Source organism: Acomys russatus, chromosome 10 (assembly GCF_903995435.1).
Source record: "Acomys russatus chromosome 10, mAcoRus1.1, whole genome shotgun sequence".
In the NCBI taxonomy this organism is placed as follows: domain Eukaryota; kingdom Metazoa; phylum Chordata; class Mammalia; order Rodentia; family Muridae; genus Acomys; species Acomys russatus.
The window spans coordinates 17,905,165-17,922,618 of NC_067146.1; the positions used below are offsets into that span (position 1 = coordinate 17,905,165).

Below are 17,454 nucleotides of genomic sequence, written 5' to 3' on the forward strand. Positions count from 1 at the left end.
ACCAAATGGTCCAAGGCCAAATGGTTTTAGTGTAGAATTCTACCAGACTTTCAAAGAAGAATTAACATCAATACTCCTCAAATTATTCCACAAAATAAAAACAGAAGAAACAATGCTCATTTTTTTTTTACAAATTTAATTTTAATTTTTATGTTTTGATTTTTTGAGACAGAGTTTCTCTGTGTAGCCTTCACTGTCCTAGACTCACTTTGTAGCCCAATGTATTTTATGAGGCATAGTTAACCTGATACCCTAGGCATATAAAAACCCAACAAAGAAAGAAAATTACAGACTAATTTCCTTTATGAACATAGATGCAAATTTTTTCAATAAAATATTTGTAAACTGAACCCAAGAACATATAACAAAGACCACAATCAAGTAAGCTGCATCCTAGAGATGCAGAGATGGTTCAACATATAAAAATTGATAACTGTAATCCACTGTATAAATGAACTGAGAAACAAAAACCACAGGACCATTTCATTAGATCCAGAAATGACCTTTGACAAAATCTAACCCTCCTTCATGATAAAAATTCTGAGAGATTTGGGATATAAAGGGCATGGTTCAAAATAATAAAGTCACATTATAGGAAGCCCATAGCCTCCATCAACTTAAATGGAGAGAAAAATCAAAGCAACTCCCCTAAAATTAGAAACAAAACAAGACTGTCCACCCTCACCATACCTATTCCACATAGTACTTGCTGTCTTAGCTAGAACAATAAGGCAAGTGAAGGAAATAAAAAGGCACATATTGGAGAGGAAGACGCCTAAGTGTCCTTATTTGCAGATGATATAGTATATTTAACTGACCCTAAAATTTTCACCAGATGAAAACTCTTACAGATGATAAGCATTTTCAGAATGGTAGCTACATACAAAATCAACTCACAAAAAACCTGTAACCCTTTTATATACAAATGACAAGCTGGAGTACTGAGAAAAAAGAAATCAGAGGAAAACCACCTTTCTCAATAGATTCAAATAATATATCTTAGTTAGCTCTAACCAAGCAGGTGAAAAACCTATATGATAAAAACCTTAAGAAACTGAAGAAAGAAATTGAAGAAGATATGAGAAGATGGAAAGCTCCCCCATGCTCACGGATCAGGAGGATGAACACAGTAAGGACAGCCACCCCACAGAAGCAGTCTTCAGATTCAGTGCAATCTACATCAAGATTTCAGCACAGTTCCTCACAGATTTTGAAAGGGTAATTTTCAGCTTCACATAAAAAATACAAAAATCCCAGGAGAGACAAAACAATCCTGAGTAATAAAAGAACTTCTGGAGTTATCACCATCCCTGACTTCAAGCTGCACTACTGTGCTGTAGCAATAAAAACAGCATGGTATTGCCACAAAATAGACATGTTGGTCAATGAAATCAAATTGAAGGCCCAGAGATAAATACACACACCTATTGACACCTGGTTTTTGATAGAGCAGCCACAAATACACGCTGGAAAAGAGCAGCATCTTCAACAAATGATGCTGAATGCAGAAAAATCCAAATTGATTCACACTTACCACTGCACAGAGCCCTCAACATAGACCCAGATGCACTGGCTATGGTAGACAAAGTGATTAATAGCTTTGAACTCATCGACATAGAAGACTGTGCAGAACACTGTTAGCATGGGCACTCATATCAACAACTAATAAACGAGACCTTATGAAACTGAGAAGCTTCGGCAAAGCTAAGGACATTGTCATTTGGGCAAAGTGGCAGCCTACAGAATAAAAGAAGATTTTTACTAACTCCACATCCATTAGAAGGCTAATATCCTAGAATATATTAAGAATAAAATATTTCTTAACATAAAAATAAAAAACTTGTTTCAAGAAATGAAGAACTCAGTTTTTAAAAAATGAGGTACAAATCTAAACAGGGAATTCTTAAATGGGAGGGGACTCAAATAGGTTTAAAAATAAAAAGCACTGAAAGAAATGTTCAACATCCTTAGCTATCAGGAAAATAGAAAGCAAAGCTACTTTGATATTTCGTCTTAAACTGATCAGAATGATTAAGATCAATAAAACAAGTGACTTCTCATGCTGGCCAAAATGTGGGACAAGGGGCACAGTCACTTATTGCTCATAGGGGTTCAACCTGTACAGCCTCTGTGGAAATCAGCGTGGTGGTTCCTCAGGAAGATGGTAATCACTCTACTGCAATGTCCAGCTATGCTACTCTAGAGTGACCCAGTGGTCACTTTATCCCACCACAAACACTTGCTCAACCATATTCACTGCTGCTTTACTCATAATAGGCAGAAATTGGAGGCAACCTGCATGTCTCACAACAGAAGAATGAGTAATGAGAACATGGTACACTTACACAATGAAGTATTACTCAACCATTAAAAAAATGAAACCATGAAAGTGTCAGGTAAATGGATGGAACTACAGGAAAGTCCTCCTGAGTGAGGTAAGTCAGACCTAGAAGACAAAAAATGGTATGCATTCACTTATACGCTAAGGGTAGCAGTAAAGTCAATGGTAACAGTGCTATTATCATCTTTGGAAACACAGAGGTTAGGTATAGAGTAAGGGACTGGGCAGGGGGAACAGCTCTCCTTAGGAAAGAGAAATAGAATATTTCTATTTTTCATTTTTTTATTCTGAATAACACACATACACAGACACAGAGACACACAGACACACACGGACACACACACACACACACACACACACACACACACACACACACACATTTCCTTACCTCTTTTTATCATAAAGGTTTTTTGTATGTATACAGTGGCTTCTTGTTTAGTGTTTTTTATCAAATTCCTGGGTGTGAGAACAACTGAGTCTCTGTTCTTGCACCTTCTTTGGGGCTCTTTTCCTTCTGTTTGTTTTGCCCAAGTCTGCTGTGTTAATTTTTCATTTATCTTATTTCATTATTTCATTATTATCCCCTAGAAGCCTGTTTTATTTTTTCTTTAACTTTATATTGGTTCTTTGTAAATTTCACATCACGCATCCCAAGCCCACTCATCTTCCCCTCCCCTCATACCCACCCTCCACCCTTGCAACCTTGTACCCAATAGAGAAAAACAATTCTTGTTGTGGAAGCTGCTACTGTGTAATAGTGTGCCCCACAGTATACCCTTTTCCACACTTTTTTTTTTAAGTTTTTCGAGACAGGCTCTCTCTGTGTAGCCTTGGCTGTTCTGGACTTGCTTTGTAGGCCAGGCTGACCTCTAACTCACAGAGATCAGCCTGCCTCTTCCTCTTGAGTGCTGGGATTAAAGGAATGTGCCATCACGCCCAGCTGGAAGCCTATTTTCTCTGATGACAGAAAAAAGACAGTGGTCTGGCTGGGAGGAGTAGAATGAGATGAATTCATAATCATAATATATTGAGTGAGAATAAAATACTTATTTTCAATAAAGGCGGGAGAAAAGCATTCTGAACGGAAGAGTCTGAATGGAAGTGAGTTGGTGGCCAGGAAGGGAGCAGAAAAATTACACGGAGTGACTTCAGCTATCTGCCTCGGTGGGAGATGGCTTGGCACAGCAGGAAGGCTGGGAAAGCAGTGAGCTCTGGGCAGATTCTGGGTACAGTCCACAGAACCGACAGGATATGCTGACAGCGCGGCCTGTGACAGATTTCAACACAGTTTCTCCATCAGGTCCTTGTTTCATTTCAGCTTCCCAACAAACTCAAGGAGTGGTTGTTGAGACGTTGGCCCTGGGTACAAGATCTACACCCACAACCGTGCAGGAGTGAGCTCTTAGACCTTGTGGGTACATCTCGCTTACCGGAGCCTTTCTCCTTAAGCGTCCCCTTCGTTCCATGAACCAACACCATAGTTCCCTTCGCTGAACCTTTCCAGTACATATATATCTATTCCATTAGGCTTTGAGAAATTTCCCAAAAGTCTTATACAGGGTCTGTCAAACTGCAGCCGCCTCCTACCCACTAATTGATAATTCTTACAGCTTCCACTCGGATTCCGTCCTTCCTCACGTCCACACAATAAACCGCACTTGGGAAATACACGGATTAGACGTAGCTTCCAATTTAACATAACTCAAAAGCGTATTTTATAATATGGAAGGATAAAGAAACTTGGCATGGGCGAAAACAGAAATCAAAAATTAGTCTTCCTAGAAACTGTCTACTAAAGCCCTATATCTTCCAAAGATGTCATTTTTGTCGTTGTTTTGCCTTTGTCTTTCAGTGTAAAAGTATTCATTTTTGCTTTGTGTTTTTAAGACACCCCTGGAACCGGATTAGGGGAGAAGAGGGTTTCAGGGAGCTGAGGCAAAAGACAGTTTTTAAGTAGGCAAGTTATTTCCTTGAACGTAATTAGGATTTAAACAGCATGGTGTTGATTTTTCTTCCTTCACTCCATGGTTGCAGAATAATGAGAATTAGTAGCATTTTGACTGAGACCAAATATAAAGCGATTCCAGTTTAGTACCTTATAAAATCAAGCTAATTTCCATTCCTGTGATAAACAGATTCTCCAAGGGCTGCAAATGAAAACTCAGATACAATCCTGGACAATTTTGTTCACTTTAAGTCCTATTTGCTCTTTTATAAAGGCAAGCGCGGCACGGAAGGGTGATTATTCAGTCTCCAAACAGCCCTTTAGTTCACTCTGCGATCCTGGAGCTGGTGAGCCTGTGCAAAGACCCACAGAACGCTGCGCTCACTCTGGACTCGGCATGCAGGGTGCCTCTCTCCCCGAGTCAACATGGCACCAATATAAAGTAATTTGGCTGGATTGATTTCCTCAGGAATGGGGCCGTAATGTATTTTAGTATCCTCACACCCTGTGCAGAGCTGCATACCATGCCAGCCTACCGAATGGTTATTGCCTTTGTAGATGACACCTCTCCTTTTTTTTTTACGTTGTCACTTTATCTTCTGTAAAATGAGTCTGAGTGGTTAGTGTGGACATGCAGTGAGTAAGGACGAAGCAGAAATGTGTTCTGGTCATGATGCATACTGTTTTGTAAAGACAGTTAAAGCGACCCAGGCCGGTGCCCGGCTTTTGTGGGTCTGTGCCTGTCATTCTGAAGAGCGACCCAGGCCGGTGCCCGGCTTTTGTGGGTCTGTGCCTGTCATTCTGAAGAGCGACCCAGGCCGGTGCCCGGCTTTTGTGGGTCTGTGCCTGTCATTCTGAAGAAAGAATGGCAAGTTTTACGTCAAGATCAATCAGCATAATGATTTTCCACCTCAGCGAGTCTGTAATAATGATTTTTAGAAGAAAAATAAAAAAGTGTGACCTTCTCAAGAAACCCAATAAAATGTTAATTGGCAGATGCACAAAACAAATAGATCTGGAGTGTGGTTGGTTGGTCACCGATAAAAATCTGCTTGTTACTGTGCAGTCATTGTTTGCTGTAGGTTTCATTCATTCATTCACCCACTCATTCGTGTCTATATGTTAATTCCTGTCACATGAAGAGTAAGTATTCCTAATATGCTAGTGTTATTGGTAACTATCTCAGCTGTTGACGGTGGTAGGTTAAATTATTCAAAAATATTTAAATGCTGGATCTAAGTGTGTGGCTAGCTTAAGACATACAACAGCCTGAGTATAATTGTTCTTGCATGTTGAGCTCAACTATTTGCCCTGTTTTGTTAAGAAATGATAAGAAAATCAAAGTGTAACAGCACGGTTTTCCCTGATCTCTTACATGTCCACCATTGCCACATGATACGTTTTAGAGGTAAAGATTCCCCAATTGTCCACACAATAAAGAGCTGGATCCACAATTGTCACTACTGAGAAGTGGTAGAAAATTAAAAAGATGGTGGCTTGGTGATAAAGCACTCACCTCACATTTATAAAGTCCTAAATTCAATCCCCAGGGCAGAAAAAAATAGACCAAAACAAATAGATAGGACCTTATGAGAGACCTGTCTTTAGGGAAACAGGGAAAGGCGCCTTCAGCTGACCTGTGTACACACAATATATGATTTAAGTCAGTAAGGTCTGGAAGGGGCATTATTATGCAGCTACAGAGAGGTGAGGTAACGGGTGCTCAGGGGCTATCTATACTAGGCACCCATTCACTCTCACATTGACTTCTTACTTCAAGCCCCTGAACTAGATATTATTATTTACACTTAAAAAATAGCATCAAATACATGATCTGGACTTTTTTTTTTTTTTTTTTTTGAAACAGGGTTTCTCTGTGTAGCCTTGGCTATCTCGGACTCACTTTGTAGACTAGGCTAGCCTCGAACTCACAGCGATCCGCCTGCCTCTGCCTCCCAAATGCTGGGATTAAAAGTGTGCGCCATCGCCGCCTAGCTAGGATCTGGACTTTCAAACCAAGAAAGCCCCATTATGACTCCACAGTCAGGGGATATCAAATATTTTTTAAATTAAAGTTAGCCAGGTGTACTGGTGCACAGTTCAGAAGAAGAGGCAGGTGTATCTCTGTGAGTTTTAGGCCAGCTTCGTCTACAAAGCAAGTGCCAGAACAGTGAGAGCTGCATAGTAAAAGCCTGTCTCAAAACAAAAACTTATTGATCAAAATTAACAAGTGCAGAAGCTGTTGCCCTCTGTTTTCCTTCATTTGGATTTTTAAAAAGTCTCCGTAACTACAGTGCAGTGCCCTCTCTGTTGTTCCTTCCCACTTCCTCCTTTGTTTCTTCAGAGTGCTGCTACAGCTTAGAGGTGTTCTATCCCTTCTGCTCTATGCTTCCCTGTCAGATGTCATTATTTTAGGAAGACAGCGTCTCCATGTAGTTGACGTCTCTATGTTATTCATATGTCAAGAGCATGGCGATTGGCATGCAGCACGTGCTCAGGGCACATATGCAGAATGGATGCATCAACAGATGAACAATAGGATGGAGATAGGGGAGGCTGGCCAGCCAGGAACTCCAAACTTCTATTAGATACTTTGGAAAGCATCCCTGAGTAACAAGACCCAGATTTAGAATTTGATAGATAAGACATGTACATAAGATTTGTACCTAAAATGGAAAAAGAGTAAGAAGAGAAACAGCCACTTCAGGGCTATGCATGAAGCATGCCCTGGGCAATCAAGAGTCTTTCCTTTTTAAAAAAATAAATCCCAGACAAACATACACTATAAAAATAGCATTAATGTATGGAATGACTATTGTTTTAATTTGGAATGTATGGACCTTTTAAGGTTTGATATAAGAAGGAAGGGAAAGGTCTCACAGTAACTGATGTGAAGGAATCAAGGGCGTTACATCAAACAAGGCCTCCAGGGAGCTGTCCTCTCTTCTCCAGTTTTCACATTGGGTCCTGGTTAATTTGGGGAGAGAAAGTCATACACACAACAGACATGAATGTCAATGAATTTCTGGTGACTCCCAGTAGAATGGTCCTTTGAAGACTCAGGTAGGCATGAGTATCTTGAAGTGTGGGAACAGGTTCTCCAGCAGCCAGTATTCCCCCTTAATAAGTACCTAACATGACTCTTTCTCTGAATTCATGGGTCCAGCGAGCAACTGGTAGGGCTCAGGTGGCTTCTTGTCTCTGGTCCCAGCAATGTTATCCTTTGATAATAACACAACTTCATTCCAAAGGTGAGAACTCTTTCAGAAGTAGATGTGACAATTTCCTACTTAGCTAGAAGTGGAAAAGGATATTCACTGATTGTTTTTCATGCTTCTGAGTCAAAAACCAAAGAAAAGAATTGCCACGTTGGCTGTAGTGAGCCATTTCAACTACCAACAGAACACGGACATTCTCAACCCTGGGACAAGAAAAAGTCATGTCGAAATCAGAAGATGTTCCTTGGGGTCTCAGTCTTGACAAGCTCTGCAATGAATAGATAGGAAAATACAAAAGTGGAACATGCCTGGAGTGTAAATGGTCCAGAGACCTCAGGAAGGAAGGGCTGTCTCATCCTGCTAAGCAAAGAACCAAGACTACTTGCATTTCCTGCTAAAGGCAAGAGTGGAAAATAGCTGCTTATAAATAGCAGCTACGACCAGGTGACCATTTGAAAAGTGGGAACCGTAACACTCGTGTTTCTTCCTTGTTTTCTCATATGTCTGGGTGTATTTTACATACACTAAACATACACCATATTGTCTTTCTTCACTCGTTCCTTGATCATGCCATATAGGATTTATTGACTTTATATCATAGTACTTAATTATTATTCATTTTGTAAAGCATTTCTGAGATTTTTATCACTGTATTCCTAGCTTCTAGGCTTTGAGACTCAGACTGAACTACACCATTAGCATTTCTGGTTCTTCAGCTTGAGATGTCATTCCACAGGGTTCTGCATTTGCTTCCATAAGTGTGTGAATCAATATGACTTTCTTCTTACATATCTCTGTCATCTGTGTCTATCGTTTCTGCCTCTCTGGATAACCCGTACTAATATAGCACGGGACTTAGGGACATCACGATAAATTAGAAAGGTGAAAAAGAAAAACTTAAATGAGTTGTTGAAGACATGTAGGAAATAACAGTAGCATAGTAGGGGACAGGAGATGATATACCAGCCATTATTGAGAACGGAAAGTTAAGACACACAGTTGTTTGAAAACAAGAATCAAAGGTCCATACAGGTTCTTTTAGATAGCCATCTTTCTCCTTTTTACTGTTGCTTCAATTCATTCTACTATAATTGATTTTCTAACACATGTGTTTCCTTAAAGTCAAGTGTTGAATTACATATACTAAGACGTACATCGTGAGGTCTTTTGTTAGTAGGCTTAGGAACAGATGAATGAGGCGATTTTTGCCCATCTTTCCTTCATTAGTTTCTGGTATTTATGACCATCCTCTATTCTGTTTGCCATGTTCTTAATTGTCATCAGGATGATGAAAGAGTTTCATACCACAGATGTTGACAACAAACAAATTTGTTGCTTCAGAAAAGGAAACTCCAGTCTGAAGATAAATGAATGTTTGAGAACATAAAACAGAAATTGTGTTTATAGACAAAACAGCTCATCTGATGCTCTGGAGCTCAGGCTGGGTGTATCTGACATAAGGATTGGCTTCCATCCTGGTTCTAAGGAGAATACTAACTGTTCTCCTCTTGCCTTGCATCTGGTGGCACTGCACAAGCCTTGCTTATTTCATAATATTTCAGAAGATTGAGAAAAGGTCCTTTCTTGACCTGATTCATTTCCTTTGGTGACATTATTAAGTTTCATTTCAGCAGCCTGAAGTGAAACCCATCAACCAACCAGCAAGCTCACACAGTATCCCTGCTATGCGGGTGGTTTTGCATTAAAAGTGCTCTTGGAGCACATAATTAGGTTGAGGAGGCAAAAATCTCTGTATCTGTAAAGTAAAGGACTAATGAGGGCCACACCAAGTGGGACTGTCTTTTTGTACAGTAGAAATTTAGAGAAAGGAGAATTCAATGTAGGCTAAATAGCCAAAGATTTTCTAAAAATTATTGTTATCAATTACTATCATTATAACAACAATGGCTAGCATTTTTGAACATTATGTGTTCACCACATGCCAGGTGGCATGCAAAGCACTTTGCAAGCCTTCTTTGATTTAATAACCTATTATTATTTCTACTTATAGAGAGAAAACAACGTAGTCTTATTACCCACTATTAGTAAATGGAAATATTTAAGCTAATTAGGTGATTCATTCATACTCATTAGAACTATGAAAAACCAGAATCCATAATTTACTATATGTTTTTTAAAAATATTTTTATGTATATCTCTATATTATTACACATATATAAAATAAACTACATATATCAAGAACCATGAAACAATCAGAAATTATATTAATGTTAAATTCATAGTGTTTTGGCTATTTGTATTTGGTAACCTTGAAGAAAACATCTTTCCTATCTCGGTGAGTCTAAAATTCTGAATGTGAATCAATATCTATCATATCTCAACTTAAAACATCTATCTTGACTTAAAAACATCTTAACCCCTAAACAAGCTAAGCTTAATTGTAAAACTAAAATATCTGGTTTTCAACCCCATCATATGCTTGAGAAGGAATAATTACTTGAGTAAACAGGAAATGCAGGTTAACAGCTTCCACAATGAAAAAAAAAAATGACAGTTTGTTGCCTGAACAGTCACCCAAAACAATCTTTTTAACCCAAAAGCTTTTTAACCCAAAAAAACTCATTACCAAGATACAGGAACGTATTTCCTAAGGTTTGTAGCAGGCTGTAACAGGTACAACTTCTCCAATAGGTAGGGTAGAAGAGTGGTGGCACTTCTGCAGAAGCTTGTATACACACCTGAGGCAGATGAGTACACGATATCTATGGAAAACAGCGTGCGCAAAACAGAACTTTGGTGCCCTCGGGGTTGGGAAATCCTGGGTAGGTCCCTTTTGCACAGCTGTACTGTAAAACTGCACAAAGTACTTTGGAGTCAGAAGCTGTTTTCACATATTGGACAGCAGGTGTTACTAAAGAAATGACAGTCATCTAAGATACCAAATCTTTACATCAAATTAGGTGACCAAGAGTTGTAGCAAATGAGTAACAGCGCTAGGACAGGAATAGGCTGTTTTTCTGTCAGATTTGACATGTTCATTGGTGCTGTCCTTATTCATCTCACACTGGGCCAGTTAGGTTGGTGAGACTTTATGGGTGTAGATTCTGATATTACTAGGAGACACAATCTCATAGTAAACTCCCTGATTTAATGGATTTTACACTTTTTATGCCAATGTTCCCTGCCTTAAGTGGAGGAATGTTTTGTACATGTACCCAGTGAACTCCACTGGGCTCCACAACTCTACATTTTGATTGGTTGTGGTTTTCTGTAGTGGTCTTCATCTCTCCAGGGAATAGCACACCAACTGGTTGTCCATTGCCAAACAGTTAGCCCTGAAAACATACATATATGTAGCATTATAAGGAGTAAGCAATTTATATTAGGAATATATATGCAAAGATGTCTTTTCATCTCATACAAAGAGCAGAAAACCATCCTTAATTACTCTTTGCGTCCTGCACAGTTCATTAATTTATAGTTTAGGACTGTAAATTGCTTGTTAGAATTTATGTTTTTTGAGCAAAAGAAGTGAACATCGATGACACTAGATCAAACCTGATATGATTCATCTTCCATGATGCTGAGACACTGATACATTTATTTTAGCATATTGCATGTTCCAGCCTCAGCTGCTGATCTCTGTTGGTTCAGTATTTCAGACTGCTCCAAACAGGACTTCCATTAAGCCTAAAATTTCTCAACATTTAGAGGCTGGACTACAAATGTTATTTTTTTCCAATTTTATGTGGCCCCCCCAAAAGGTACTTTATGCCCAAATCAGCAGGAAGCAACCTTAAGAGAATAATGTCCCATTTTCCTTAAAGGGGGTTGGATAGGGTTTTGTTTGTTCTAATGGGCTATGGATGATTGCTTGTCATTTATGGGAGTTGGTTACTGTTATTGATGATCTTATTCAGAGAGAAAACAAGGTTGGACTCAGGGATTTATCTCTTTTGTTTTTCTTTTCTCTATCTTTATTATGTAAGGAAAAAGGGGTTGAAAAGAAAGAAAAGGAAATATAGAAATATCTTATAGGAATAGTAAGGCAAAAGGTAGACTGCTACATCTACTCTTCAACTTAGAGATATTGTTATATTTAGTAAGGTTATTTTGATAGATTGGTATAAATTTTGGTATATGAATGCAAACTCAAGGTTATGTTGTGACACATAAATATGTATGTATTATGTATGTATATACTTATGTATGAAGTATTGTACCCATACAACTCATTTAGAATACAAAGTTTACTTGCAGTATTTTCAAAGTTGCTGATACAAACTCTTTAGGATAATTAAAAAATACAAATTGATTGTTAGTTGATCAATCCATGGTCATGTTAAATACTACTCTAATTTATCACAGGAATATACATCTAGATTTAGCAGGTAGATAAGATTCCATAGAAAGGTAGATTATGTAGAAATGAATAAATAAATAAGGCCTTCAAAAGCCTCAGAGACCTACAGAATATCGCAGTTAAAGAAGTTTTTATTATTTTAAGGATTCCTTGACAACAAAACAGGTTAACTCCTGGCAGCACCCAGCCTACCTCAAAGATGATGAGCATCAAAGAACCTCCTTATGGAGATTGCTTCAAATGTGGCACGCTAACCATCAGGGCAAAGAAAATGCCCTCATTTCTACAACAGACAGAATTCTGCCTAAAATGAGCAATCTTGGATGCAGTCAGAGTCAACTGCCTAGCTCTTTCAGACAGGGTAAGCAAGTCCTTAATAGTTCCTACTTCACAAATATGTCTGTCAGATATAGTGTGACAAAAGGCTGAAGATGGTGCTCCAGCATTATGGAGAAATTTGAGTGGCTGTCCACACAGCAAACTGTCTCCATCATTTAAAAAAAATTGGTGGAAAGCTGCTAGCCTGCACTTCCTGTTTACTAAGGTAGTTAATTTTATTTCTTCTCAAGCCTCTGATGGTGTTGAAGACTAAATAGTTATAGTTTTACAATTAAGCTCAGCTGTCTAGGAGTTGAGATATTTAAGGATCTAAATAGATGTTCTTGGGTTGATACAATTGGTACAATTGATATGATGGAGGATGCTTTAGGTCCAAAACTTTAGACTCACCAGGATATGATAATGTTTCTTCAAGGTTGCTAGATATTTTGTACTAGACATTAGGTATGTAAGTCTTACCTATTCATTTTATGATTGTTTCATAATTGTGCTTACTGTATACAGTTTAAAAATGGCCTTTTTAGTTAAACAGAAAGGGGAGAGATTGGAAAAAAGCTCAACTGTGATTTCAAATGTGGTTTCAGTGCCATGAAGTCTGTTTACCACCTTGCCATGGGCATTGTTATGAATGTTCAGCTATCTCTTGTAACCATGTGATGATAAGAAATGTTCCCTGATTAACCCTGATTGACTAATAAAAGACCCTGAAGCTCATAACTGGATGATAAAGAGGCAGGCAGAGTTTTAAGTTCCCAGGCTTGGGTTTGAGAGGGGAGGAGCAGGAGAAGATGCAGCAAGAGGAGAGGATGGCGGAGAGAAAGGAGTCACAATAAGCCAAGATGACAATAAGCATGTGGCTGTAAGGACAGACTGATGGAGCAGAAGCTGCCTAGGAGTTATCAGATTGGCTTTTATGTGGGGTTTAAAGGTAGGAGGATGAGAACAGATCAGAGTCTGTCCAGCATAGTGCTTACAGCTTAAAAATAAATGATAGTCTCTCTGTGTCAGCCATTGGAGAACTAGCTGATTAAAGAAAACACTGTCTTAATAATTTCCTATATTAATTAACATAGAGAGAATAATTATTCATTCTACATGTACATGCATGCAATAACAATTAGTAAAAGAAGAGTGCAGAGAGGTATATGGGAGAATTTGGAGGGAAGAAAGGTAAGGAGAAAATGTAACTACAAGAAAGAAAGAGAGAAAGAGGCAGAAGAGGTCACCTTTCTTTTATCCCTTCCCAATAACATCCCCTGAAATCCTATGTATTAGCTACATTTGCACTGCTGTGTCAAAATGCCTGGAAGAAACAACTTAAGCCGGGCGTGGTGGGGCACGCCTTTAATCCCAGGACTCAGGAGGCAGAGGCAGGCAGATTGCTGTGAGTTTGAGGCCAGTCTGGTCTACAAAGTGAGTCCAGGATGGCCAAGGCTACACAGAGAAACCCTGTCTCGAAAAACCAAAAAAAAAAAAAAAAAAAAAAAAAAAAAGAAAGAAAGAAAGAAACAACTTAAGTGAAGGAAGGCTTACTTTGCATCATCATTTTAGATTTTTTTATGTCCAACATAACAGAAGAATTGGCCAAGACTCTTAATAGAAGTGTATGGTGGAAGCTGCTGGCATGGCAGCTGACCAAGAATCATAATGGCCTAAGCAGGGTTCAGGTATAATCCTCAAGGGTCTGACATTTATGACTTATTTACCCCAGACAGACCCTCCCTCACAATGATTCATAGGTCTTGGCATCTTCCCAATCAACACTATCCAGGGAACAAACATCTGCAACATGAGTCTGCTGGAGACACTTCATGTTCAAACCACGACAATCAGCAGCCAATCACAGGAATGGTGGGGCTGCAAAGGAGCGCTCCGGATTCATTCCCTCAGGCAGTCTAGCCAATCACAGGAATGGTGGGGCTGCAAAGGAGCGCTCCGGATTCATTCCCTCAGGCAGTCTAGCCAATCACAGGAATGGTGGGGCTGCAAAGGAGCGCTCCGGATTCATTCCCTCAGGCAGTCTAGCCAATCACAGGAAGGGTGGGGCTGCAAAGGAGCTCTCCGGATTCATTCCCTCAGGCAGTCTAGCCAATCACAGGAATGGTGGGGCTGCAAAGGAATGCTCCGGATTCATTCCCTCAGGCAGTCTAGCCAATCACAGGAATGGTGGGGCTGCAAAGGAACGCTCCGGATTCATTCCCTCAGGCAGTCTAGCCAGAGGCCTTTGATCACAGGTAGTTAAGATGATGAGAATAAGAAGATGAAGGAACAGTTCTCTGGGAAGAAAACATATCCTAAGAAAACTGAAAACGGAAGGTCATAATTTTTTTAATATGTCATTATATTTGAACATTTACTATAAACTAGGAATTGAGGAAAAATGATAGGAAAACATATGTTTAAAAGATGAGTCCAGATGGATATAAAGATTAAAGATCAACTAGGTCTTACACAAGCAAATGAATTAAGACTGGAGAGTTAATAACAATCAACCAGAAACAAAAGAGAGGTAACACTCTTACCATTTCAGGGAAATGAAAGGGCATATTTGAATGTTGCATTTGGATTAAAAGTGAGGTAACTATAAAGACATAAAGAGGAACCAGAAGTATTGATACAAAAAGAGTAACAACAGTTATGACGCCGAGTGTGCTGGAGAAGGAGTGAGGGGAGAGACACAAAGACTTGCTGGCCTTTGGGGAGCTGTGCTTGGGCAACAGGAGACAGGTGAGGAACAGGAGAGGACAGGACAGCGACAATCAAACATGAAACAATACGGAAAAGGAAAGGAGTGAGGAAAGAGCAAAGTCAGAAAGCTCAGCTAGGAGTCTTGGCCAACGTGAAGTTGGCTGATGAGGGAAAAACAAAACATTTAGGATATAAAACCACAAAGACTTGGTAGTAGATAGAGGTGAAGAAATGTTAGACGTCGAGGAAAGCACCTAGCCTTTACCTGTGTGATGTATGGATTCACATTCTCTGAACCATGGGAACATCTTGCATGTTGGCTGTGTTTCGGATTAAGCTGCAAAGCAGGCTCAAGAAGGCAGCGTATGAGCGTCTCTTGATGTAAAATAGGGTTCCAAGCTGGGCACATAGGTGGCAATAAATAAATAAATAAATAAATATTTTTTTTTTTGTCCTTTTCACAGAAGGCCTTACCTGAGATTCAAGCACATACTGCAGGAGGGCAACTTCTGCTAGTAAATGTCACCCCGCCAGGAAGTGTCCTCATCAAGGGAGGCCAAGCCTAGTGTGAGTAGTTCAGGTAGTATACGGGGACAGCATACTAGGAGCATTTCCATCATGATCTCATCTGAGAAGCAGTCAATAAGTGCTTTCTATAGCAAAGGTCTCCTGCCATATGACACAGTGTGGAAATTTCAAGACACGTTCCACGGTCCCTCTAGAGTTGTATGTCATCAGCATATCTTGTTCCCAGTAAGTAATAAATGATAGTAAACACATGCAAGCATGTTTATGGTTCCCAATGAAAAGTAACTATAACAATTAATAAAGAATACAGGTGTGTTCATTCTGTGTTTCATAGTTTATCTCATCTCTTGGTGCAAGAGGAGTCAACCAGGCCAAAGGACAAGAGGAACAAAGGAGATGGTGCTTGCTTATGTAACTAGCCTAGTGACTAGATCACTATGTTCAGAACTTCAGTGCTTGCATGAACAGCAACTCCAGTAACAGTAACCCCTTGCCACATCAAAGAGGCTCTAAGAATCAAATAAAGTATGAAGTAACGTGTGCCTACAGAGCGTAGAAAGTGAATAATCAAAAAAAAGAAGTTAAAATAACAGAATGGGTTTCTTTAATGCCAATAAGCACAGAATGTGCACTGTAAGTTGGAAGATGTAACGTATATTGAAACTATATAAAAACATCTTAACTTGATAACAACAAGGATGGGGAGCATCAGATAACAAAATTCTTTAGTTTTAAACATAGGAGCTTTCAGATTTTGCCTGTGTGTGTGTGTGTGTGTGTGTGTGTGTGTGTGTGTGTGTAAATGTGTAATAAATTCATAGAAAGAGCACATCACAAGTTAATAGAGAAATGCAAATTTAACTTTAGATACCAATTTAGATGCCAATAAACACCTACGAGAATTATTCAACTTTTAGTCACTAATAGTACTAACTGTTAGTGACAATGTAGAAAACAGGGCCTTATACTGCACTAACAGACACACAAAATTATCATGCTTGGCCAGGAAATACCGTGGCAACCCTTTACCAGGTGCCTTCCCGAATGCTCAATAATCCTCTTTTTAAATGTTTGCTCAAAACCAAAGAAGACATAAGTTCACAGAAGATGCAGTGGAAATGTTCTTAATAGTTTATGTGTAGGAGTGAAACACTGGCAACAGTCCTCATGCCTGTCACCCACTTCATGGCCACGTAAACAAATTGTGACCTACCCACAAATGCAGTATCGTCAGCGGTAAAAAGGAAATAGATGTTGGTCACACATCTAGTACAGCACAATGTCAGAAACAGCACACTAAGTGCAAGAGTCATGTTATATGAATCCCCTTTATATGACATCCTGTAAGGACATCCTGTAAGGACAGAACACATGAGCAAAAATCCTCCAGAGGCCGTCAGAGACACGGGGATGATTAGCATGCGGGACAATCTATCCTTGCGGTCAGTCTAAAGAGCAAACCCTCTGAGAAATCAATGATCTTACTAGGAGTGAAAAAGAAAAAGGGAGCTTCTTCATCCTGAAGCGGAGTAGGTAGCATTATAACTCTTCGGGTTGAATCCCGAACAGCGTCGGACATGGGTCTAGAGGATGAACGAAAGACGCTAACCGGATCCGGAGACCCCAAAGGGGAAGAGGAGGAGGAAGAATCGGTGGACCCCCTAGCAACAGTGAGAGGGCACCGTGAGCAGTTGGAGAAGTGTGTAAACGCCCCGGAGCGGCTAGAACTGTGTGATGAGAGTGTCTTCCTGATCAGAGACAGCAGAGGATTGTACGGAGGAGCTCTTTGACTTCTCACACGCGCGGGGGCCACTGTGTAGACCACACACTCTTCAACAGCTCGAAGTAAATGTGCAGATCAATTCACCTCAGCCTTGTCACTGGGAATCAGGAACTTTTCCTTGTGGTGCTGAACCATTTGTTTGTGATGTGTATAGTAGTTTCTTAAGAGCCTCACGGATTTGGCAAGTGCTTCTATTCTATGTAATTAGTAGTAATTCCATCTGAATAAACCGATCTTCAGATTGCTTTAAAAAAAAAAAAAGAAAAAGAAAAAGGGAAATGTGTGGTG

The 17,454-nt window shown here is 39.6% G+C and overlaps 1 pseudogene; it reads left to right on the forward strand.

The window, feature by feature from the left end:
- Nucleotides 1-16,960: 16,960 nt before the first annotated feature.
- On the forward strand, nt 16,961-17,232 carry LOC127194248 (cytochrome b-c1 complex subunit 6, mitochondrial-like; annotated as a pseudogene).
- Nucleotides 17,233-17,454: the final 222 nt, after the last annotated feature.